The 10,726-nt window shown below is 32.4% G+C and overlaps 1 long non-coding RNA gene across 1 annotated transcript; it reads left to right on the forward strand.

The window, feature by feature from the left end:
• Positions 1-3,694: 3,694 nt before the first annotated feature.
• LOC121407469 lies at positions 3,695-8,360 on the forward strand. The gene is made up of 5 exons (XR_005968920.1): positions 3,695-4,031; positions 4,744-4,782; positions 5,497-5,573; positions 7,017-7,033; positions 8,317-8,360. It is a non-coding gene; the product is annotated as an uncharacterized LOC121407469 (long non-coding RNA).
• Positions 8,361-10,726: the final 2,366 nt, after the last annotated feature.

Below are 10,726 nucleotides of genomic sequence, written 5' to 3' on the forward strand. Positions count from 1 at the left end.
TTAAGTGCAATGTTAGCACAATCGAGAAAGATTGATCAATAAATCTCAAGTGAAAAGTCCACCCAAACAAAAAAGTTGATTTGAATATAAAGAGAACAAAATCAAACAAGCATAACCGTATAATGTCATCAAAATTGGGTGTAAAATAAGAAAATTATGCCATTTTAAAGTTTCTCTTATTTTTCAAAAAACAGTCATATGCATAACTCAGTGATATGCAAATGAAGGAGTCGATGATATCCCCCACTCACTATTTCTTTTGTTTTTTATTGTTTTAATTGTACAATATTTGCAGATTCGACAATAAGGACTTTTTTGTTTAAACCACACAAGTCTAAATCTATACATGTTCATGGAGGAAAATATTTGCAGATTTGACAATAAGGACTTTCTTGTTTAAACCACACTAGTCTAAATCAAGGATAAGTATACATGTTCATGGAGGAAAAACTTCGTTTCATATTATGACCATGAGGAGAAAATTAGAATATGTCATATTCCATGTAATTAAATACATAAGAAATAGTGACTTGATGATGTCATCAGTCTCCTAATTTGCATACCGACCAGGATGTGAATGTAACTATTTTTTGTGACATTAAGCGAAACTTTAAAGTGACATAACTTTTTTATTTTACTTCCGATTTTGATAAAAAAATTCAGAATTATGTTTGTTCAACTTTTTTCTTTTCATTCAAACAAACTTTATGTTGGAGGTGGACTTGTCCTTATGTAACAACAGTGTACATACAACCGTTTTCATAAAATATTATTTAACTTCGTTATTTTTTCAGATTTTGATGAAATTTTGCTCAGCCCTGGGTACCACTTCAGGTGTTAAAACAAGTGGATTTTTTTTAAATTCTACTTTGATTGTGAATTAGAAATTGACCCGGAGACCCAACAGTCCTGAAAAACATCTTGTTTAGAATGTGTTTACAATATTTTCACATGTCTGCCTGACAACTATCTACAATATGCATGATCCTATTCTATAAATATTATCATTATTCTAGTAGTACGGCAGTTGATAGGGTAAACAATTATATCATGCTCTGTACCTATACGCTCTAGATTCTATGGATTGTAGTTAGGATGAATCCATAATGATTTATTATATACAAATTTTATTGATTTAAATTCTTGACCCGGTTTTTAATTGTACCTGTGAACAATCGTAAATTTAGAGCACGTATACGCAAAATGTAATGTCTTAGGGACGTGATTTTGCATCCTCTGTATATCTTACCTGTTTGTATGCAAGGACTTGATAATATTATTGATTTTTTTATGACGTACATGCAGCAAAACTCATCAAGAATAACGTACAACAAAATTCGAAGCCAACAGAAGAGAGAGATGGCCTCTGTGAAGGCAAAGACTGTAAAGAGCGCCATCTCCGTCTTTAGTCAGCATGATTTTTGAGAGGTCTCAAAATTTTCACCCCCTCCTTCCCGCTCACACCCTGTCGCTCTCAGTTTGCCTACCCGCCCCTCCCCTCTCTCTGTCTTCCTCTCCCCCTCTCTCTCACTCTACTTGCATATAGACCTCATTGCTCGTTTCAACAAAAATGTCTAGCCATTTGGTTGTCATCAATGATTACAAAATGATGAGTTAATGACACCATCCTCTGACAGCACCTAGCAACAAGCTGGTGGGCAATGTTAGAACGTCAGTTATATGGACGCTAACGGTAACGACGCTTTTGTTTAATCTATATAGTTAGTCTAGCCTAGTAACCAAATAAGTATATGCAAAGGAAAACATCAGCAAAAAGAAGGCATGCATTGAAGTAGTTGAACTACAAGCTACGCTTTTCATATAGTATTGATTGAAGCGAAGATGTGAAAAGTATATTGGAATAATTCTAGATATTTGTAATGGCAAGAAATGCAAACGGTATACCAATAAGCTTAGGCAAACATATTATATATAATTACACGGATACCAATGTCATTCTTTCTATACTCCACATGTTAAAATGATTCATTGTGTTAAAACATTATTATCTATGATTTTAGTCTGTCTCCTCCAATAATTCTTCTTCCTAATATTTCTGTTTCTTTTATATACCTTTCTCTTTGTACCCCTTCCTCTATATTACGCAATGATACATAGTTTTTATCATCTGTTTGTATGTATCGAAATTTTACATGTAATTAAGCCTTTCACTTCGAATTTGATTGTTCTTATCTATCTTTTATCATCATATTCTATCTATCTATCTATCTATCTATCTATCTATCTACTAGTATCTGTCTGTCTATCTATCTATCTATCCATCTATCTATCTGTCTATTTATCTATCTATCTATCTATCTATCTATCTATTATCATCATCTTTTTCTATCTATCTATCTATCTATCTATTATCATCATCTTTTTCTATCTATCTATCTATCTATCTATCTTTCTTTCCATCCATCCATCCATCTATCTTTCTATCTATCTATCTATCTATCCATCTATCTATCTATCTGTCTATTTATCTATCTATCTATCATCATCATCTTTTTCTATCTATCTATCTATCTATCTATCTATCCATCCATCCATCCATCCATCCATCCATCCATCCATCCATCTATCTATCTATCTATCTATATCTATCTATCTATCTATCTATCTGTAATTTTCCTGTTGTGTTTCTTGCAAGTGCCAACTCCAACATCACAACTTCTCAAACATATAGGACTGGTGTCCCGGGGTAGGTATACATTATTAATTTCTTCATTTGTTTTTGCTTGTACTATTATGGGCATCCATTTGCTGTCTCTTATATCGGAAATGGCTGAATTAAAAATACCACAAAATATCACATCCTCCAAACTTCCAAGAATTATTGGTGCGACCCGTAACTTTCACCGTTGGCTACTCTTTTTGTTTCATGCTCTGTTACGTAGTCTCTGACCCTACTCTGGTTAAAAAATCAATGCATGTATCGATTAGCATGGTTAGAAAAGATTGACGTCAAAGAATTATTTTAACACCAATTTGAACTCTGTCGAATAGCTCAAGTCATGTTGATCCAAATTTCCAACTGGTCTCCTTCCTTTTTTCTTTTCTCATTTTTCTCTTTTATGGTCATTAACACAGAAAGTCGAAATTGTTGTGTTTGAATGACCATAATCATTAGTATCACCAATTTTCACAATCGACGATGTAATTAAGGTATAAAAGATTGAAATGGACGTTGTCAAAGGTTTGCCGGTGTATACAATCATATAGGCCTATAATCTACCTTTAATTGTCTTATTTAGTTTGGAGATATATGTATTCGCTCTAGATTCGCTCGATTGATCAACCATACATTATTTTCTCTATTTCCTTCTTCCATTATTTTTCATCCCGATGACATGAAGCCAACACTTGTCGTTGCCTACAACATATTACGTAATCCATTTATCTCACAAACGTGGAAAGAATAATCACCTGTTGACCCATTGTATGGTCGAAACGTAATTTATTGGGCGAGTTCACTATCTAAATAGGGTACCAGTGATAACGATTCTGGAAATCATGCAATAAGTTCAACCGCATAAAATCATATTCTATATTTTCACACATTTAAATAATTCTTATCATCAAATTATTTATAATATACCAGGGAAAAACAAAAACAAATGAATCTAGTATTCAGAATAATTTTACAAACACCCCTTTGGTATTTGAATGGAGCAAAAAAGTTACGTCAATTCTTATTCAGTTGCCTTGGTGCACACACGCTCATGCCTGGCGAAGCCGGGGCCCAGTGCTTGCTCTCGCGATTTTCATTCACATTGCACAGGGAAAATCCGTATACCGTTCTAAAGATTGATTGGGCATAGCAATTAGTACATTAGTGTGACGTGACAGTGGAAAGAGGATGGCCAAAATTACATAATATATTGGATTCTTAAATTATTGGTCATATCCTGTGAACTTGGTTGGACTTTCATTGGAATATACACCCTAACATCAGTAATTGAAATAAAAACTTCAACTGGCCGACTGTGAGCTCAAAAGGCCAAAATGTCGGGAGGAGGAGAATCGTGAGTATATATTAACCCATTGCCTTAATTGCCCGCATGTGATGAGAGAATCCGCTAGGGCAGACGGGGGCAGACCAGGGAGAATGGGCCAGGCGGTGCCTGAAAGTGAGAAGTTGCTTTTGCGACATGCGGCAGCCACCCACCCAAAGCTATAAAAAAAACAAATTTGAAAATATGCCCAATATTAAGAGATTTGAAATAGACAACCCCCCCAAAAAAAAGAATAGAGGCATGCCCTATGTTCAGTGTTTATAACCATTTGCAGATTTTTCCAGTGAGAAATTGAATATCCAAAGATAGATTTAAAGATTTTTTAATTTAATTTCAACCCTTCACAATGGATTTAATTGATTGGCATGATCAAAAAAAAAAAATCTAAATTTTAGAACATGGGATTGACTTGGCTATTAACATTTGTTTTGAAGAATAAATTTTCATGTAATTCTTTTGGAAAGAAGGTACATGCTTGAATGCTTCAAATGTTTGAACTTATCTGGACTTGAGGCCAATAATTAATATATTGATCAATTGCTGTAGACTCCTAAATGATGCAGTTTTATGAACCTTAACATGATAGTAGACTTAATATGTGAAGGTAGAAAAATCTTCACACAATGTCTCATTTTGAATGAAATTCTTCAGTGAATAGGCCCACATGTATTTTATCATGAAGAAGTTTGTAAGTAATGTACTATTCTTCTCCCTTTTCCAGAGTAAAAGTAGCCGTGCGGGTGCGGCCTTTCAACTCAAGGTAAGTGACTTTGCATATCATTACACTAATGGAATGTACTGTAGTTCTCAGAAGTTTCTTTATCAAGAATTGTACTAGCTTTGTTGAACATCCTATTTCCTCATATAATTACGATGGGTTATCAGTCTGTGGGTTGTTGGCATCAGGCCGGATTCTATTCTTGCTACATTTATGTTGCTTAAGTTGTGTGTCTATATATGAAAATTATAATATAAATCCCTTGTGCCTCATATTGCCATTGGCTTCAGATATGTAGGCCCATAGTATTGAAATACAGGGATGCTGATAGAGGTGTGTACACATTGCTCCCCCTAAGAAAAAAAATAATTTAACAAGAGTGTGTTTCAACATTATAAGGTCCTTGGTAAATGGTGAGCAATGCGTTATGAATTTCAAGAAAGCATCTTTTAAGATATTTCAGTCTAGAAATCTAGATAATTTGAAGAATTAATCAAGTGAAAATGAATAGACTCATGAAGAACAAGAATTTGTTGAAGTAAATCATTTAAATGTTTGTTTTATCTCATCAATTATTTCAATTAAACTTATTTGATGATTGATAATTTGAAGAATTAATCAAGTGAAAATGAATAGACTCATGAAGAACAAGAATTTGTTGAAGTAAATCATTTAAATGTTTGTTTTATCTCATGAATTATTTCAATTAAACTTATTTAATGATTGCATTTTGCTTCCTCCTCTTTTATTTATCAGAGAAAAAGAAAGGGGGGCAAAATGTGTGGTGGAGATGTCAGGAGCCACGACGAAGATGCACAATCCTGAAGCCCCAAGTAAGTCTGGTTTCTTGAGATTTCATTAAAGCAATTTGTCTGATTTTTTACACTGACATTGGTGTTGTAACCTACTTTAATCCTGGCATCTGATAGGCAGAGAGAAAATTTGTCAGGATCAGGATTTTTACCAATACCAAAATACATTCTTCTGATTTTTTCAACCAATTGCATAGGGTATAGAATATGCGCTCCTGTGGGCCACTGTCCCCAATGAGCAGCCAGTGGTGAATAAAAACTTAAGAATTAATAAGATGTTTTTGATATCTATTCAGAAATTAACTTAGAAATTGTCACCAATAAAATATACTCTGTGAAAGCAGTAAGCATAAATGCGTCTCACTCAACATCATTTGAAATTGGCACCATTAGTCAAACACAGAAGAATGGCAGTTTGTTAACTTCTAGTTCAAAGCAAAGGAACTTTGATATATATTTTAAGCCAGTACTTAGCCTAAACTTTATTTGATAACTAATTTGATTTTTATGAAAGAGCATGAAGTCAATAGTCCATATCTTGTTTACACCAGTAGAGAAAAAGTTTTTTGGGGGTGCCCACTCACTGGAGCCACTTTTCTAGCTGGTTCAGTGGGCGGCCACCCTATATAAAACGTGTACAAAATGCAGGTGTTTATAGGAGCTTGTACTCTTCCTTCATTTTTTGACATGGCATTCGATAAGATAATCACTTTTGACAGATTGTATGGATTTCTACAGAATATTATTCCTCATGAAGTATGAAGTGTGAATTATGAAATTCGATATTGATCTTGTACACTTTAGTCACATATATGGTGTTGAATGCTTGTCAACTGATAGGCGGCTGCCCACTTGTAGGGGCTGCAGCACAATGGACCCCTAACACAGTTAGGTCAATAATTGAAAGTTTGCCTTCTGTTTAATAAGTTAGAATTTGGACTCTGCATTGATGGTATTGAAGTTTGTGTGAATCTTTCATAGATAAATATAATCAGCAAATTTCCTCTAAAAGCAGCCACACATTGGAACCTATACTCTAAGCTATATTTTTTGATGCAGTTTTATTTGAAGCACCCAAAAATAATGGTAGGCTAATTAATGCATGTTTCTGTTACAGTTCTAAACATATTGGCCTAACTCTAGAACATGCACTTCTTATGGGGAGAGTAAAAGGCAAATATGATTTATTTTAGAAGCATGAGATGCATAACATGTTTCTCTGCTTCTGTTTATTATCAAAAAAGTGTTCTGTAGCAGTAAACCAATTTGAATGAGCAATCGAGTCTACTCAGATTTTTTTATGTATATGGTATAAAAGATTTTATAAAATAGCAGCTTTAAAACTTATAAGCAATCTTGAATTATTCCCAAGGACTGGAATTAATTTGAGTACCATTCAGAGGAAAAGTTGCACATGAAGTAATATAACATTTTGTATCTACTTTCTTATATCTCCTATTACAGAGGATGAACCTAGATCTGTAAGTATTTTTTTTTTTTTGGCAATATCTATATGTCTGAGCATTGGTGCTATTGATGTATGAGGCATTCATAGCTTGTTTCTTTGAAGATGATGAGGACAATATAATTTGTAGTTTTTATATTACATGTAACTTGGAATTACCATGTCCTAGGGATGTCTCACGGTGACTAAATTTTGAACGTATATTCCATGTTCCATGTGGCAAATAATGCATTTTTGATGACATTGGTCAAATAATGCTCATGATGATGGGACAGGCTCTCCATATTATTCAATAAGATTGCCCATTAAGTATAATATTTGTGGTGGGCTGGTGGCAATGAGTTTTAGTCAAAACTTAAATCTAGATGAAACACCATTTCTGATTTAAATTGATTGTAATGTTCACATATATACATAGAGGCAGAGTAAAGAGAAAATGCCCATTTTCTATCCTTATGCAAATGAAAACTTTTATGTCACTTGTAGAGGGTAGTTAGCAGGGGAAAATTAATTTAGTTATATTCTTGGAATAGAAATAATCCAAGTGTTACGAGTCGTCCTATCTTCTCCCTCCTTCAGGATATGTGCATAAGATTGCAAACTTGATAATACTTGGACTTTGTTTAGTGGTTTTTGACAATTTGTGCAAAGAGCGCTGTCAGAAAGCACACCAATGGCTGCCATATATTGATACGGAATCGATAAAATTGTAGAATCTTTGGTCAGTTTCATTTGATAGGTTATGTTTTATTACTCACTCGACATTGATATTGACACAACGAATATCTCTGACATGGGAGTCTGACTTCACTTTTATGATGCATTGTGCACTTATTGTGGATAGCTTTTGTTTTCATCTAAATTAATGTGTACTGACTTTTTTCACAAATGTCCCTAATTTCTTCTAACCCTAAATACCAGACCAACAATGGTCTGGATGTAAATTTTCTTATTTATCCGCCCCTCCCCAAAACAGAGAATTGTCTGGGGAATATAGTCCTTAGTCATATTTGTCATGTTTGGTTGCTGTGATAGTGATGTAACTTTGATATTTGGACATCCAAACCTATAATTTTGAAAGATTTTGAACTTTGTTCTAGTAATAAACTAAAGCAAATAAATAGTTCAATGAATTTATTCCTAGTTACAGAGTAAACATTTGACTGAATTTAGAAGCGGTCACTTTGATATGAAGTGACAGTCATAGACCAGACTAATTAAAATTTTTAGGAGATGATTTAAGATAAGATTTATTCCTTGTGAAATATTTTATAATTTTTTTCTTTCCCTTTTTTGCAGTTCACATTTGATTACTCATATTGGTAAGTCATAATTAATTAATTTTAAAGAAATTAAGTGACAAGGTGGATTTTATCAATTGGAAACTGTACAGTAGCCTAAGTCTTGATAACTGTACCTTAATTAAACAGTTGAAAATACATTTTTACTGTTATGAATGAAGATGATTTTATTATTTCTATTGGTAAAATTAAATTAAAAAGTAATATTCAGAAAATTGAAGTACTGTAACCCATTTGTTAATCTTGGCAATATACTTGTATGAATTTTGTATGAAAATAAGGTAAAAATTAAATTACAAGGTGGATGCCACACTTAATCATACAAAATTTTAAGCATGTCATTGAAAGGGTTGTTTTTCATGGACAGTCAATCTGTATACTTTAAAGTAAAGTGTATCATTATTGATGAATATCATGAATAAAGACTAACTTGATTTCAGTCTTCTCCTTGTAAAAGGTTTAAATGTCATCCTATCATGAAAATTAAATATTTGAGGCATTCGTTGAGGTGGGAATACATAAACCAATTACTTGGTAAGGGTATTATGAGATTGAATAATGATTACTTGTTTTACTGAAGTTGTTTTGGGTTTATTTTTGGGATTAAAAAAATATTTGGAGGTCATTTAACATCCCTGTAATCACACGCAACTACTTTAAAAAAGTACACCAATTTTAATTTGTTAAATGATACCCTATTGGCGTATTCATTTATTTCTGTGAACTTTCTGTTTGTATTTCATCCCCCAAAGCTATATCAATGTAAAACCTATAAATCATGCCCCTATAATAATAATGATAAATTGTATTTATATAGCGCTAAATATGGTGTTTTTAAGTGCTTAACAAAATGATTGAAAATAATAAAAAAAATAATTGAGCATTTAACAAACAAGAAAGGAAATGAACTGTGTAAAATATTATTGTATTAAAAATTTCAAATTAGGTAAATATCTTTATTGTTGAAAATATACCTGTTGTCCTCATTATTAGTAGTCATATTTGACACTCTAAACGAGTCACATGTGCATTCACGAAACATTGTCTGTACAGCACTTCTATTAGAACTAGTGATGATACCAGTACTAAAACCTGATAATACTGATAATGAGATGTATTAATTGGGACAAAGAGTAGAACATTATTGAAATTATCATCCTTTGCTAGGTTCCCAACTTCCACCCTTACCCCACAATCAGTATTTGCACTGACAAACATATTTATAAAGTATGTGTATTATGTCATTATTGTTATTATTAGATGATGAGGAATATTATCATTAGTAGTATATCTATTATATTGTTGATATTGTTTTTATATCATCATCATTACATTATTATTACTATTATTATCATAATTGTTTTTATATTATCATTATTTATTTATCATTATTATCATTATTATGGTTGTGTATTGTGTGAATTGTGAGTTGTAGTACAGACCCAATTGCGTTATATTAGTGTTCATCTATCAATGGGGTTTGCCTGGTTACTGTATATCATTTCCCTGTTGCTGGGACAATTAATGATTGTATTCATAATCAATTGATCATTCTTCCCTGACAATCCATCCTAATCACCCATGAAATTAGGAACTGAATAAAAGCCTATTCACACTCGGGGCAAAATATATATATAAATGATTAAAACTGTTCCGTACAAACTCATGATGATAGTGAATTTGACTGCACAGAGAAAAGGAATGGTAATAAAATACTTCTAAAAAAAAACCCAACAAATTTTCAAGGAGTTAGTGAGAATAATGATTTTTTTTAAAATTATTTGTGTGACCAGTCAGACTATGATCAGTGTTGGTATGTTTGAACTGTATTCATTGAATGTGTAGGAACAATATGGTCCAATGATAGATAATTAGATTATTTAGCTAAAAAAGAAATTAAAATAAGTAATAATATTTCAGAATATAGGAGACACAGTGAATTGTTTGATAAAGCCCCCAAGTTCAGAGTGGAATTCATTCTAATTTTTATAACTGTTCATGGTATTTGTGCTGTTGTGTGATGAATAGTTATTAACAAAAATAAATATGTAACAGACTTTCAGACTGGAAAATAATATGTGTTGGCTTGCTAGGTGTTCTGGTAATCTGGAAGTAGGCTATTGAGGAGCACTATTATAGGGAATAAATGATTTTTTGTTCTTATAAATTTATTACCCATTATTAAAAACATAGTAATAACACTGCATCATTCAATCTGAATGAGTTCCATCAGTATATTTCCTTTAGCACCTGTTGGAATTTTAAATCTATGTCATGAATCATTGCTTGAGATATTAAAGAAAATTATTTGACCTTTTTTATTCTATTTTGATTTAGTCTAATATCCTGTTACATAATATTGGAAACCCCAATGATATCTCTCTTTTAATCTTAAAAGTCAAAAGTTT

Source organism: Lytechinus variegatus, chromosome 2, assembly GCF_018143015.1.
Source record: "Lytechinus variegatus isolate NC3 chromosome 2, Lvar_3.0, whole genome shotgun sequence".
NCBI lineage: Eukaryota > Metazoa > Echinodermata > Echinoidea > Temnopleuroida > Toxopneustidae > Lytechinus > Lytechinus variegatus.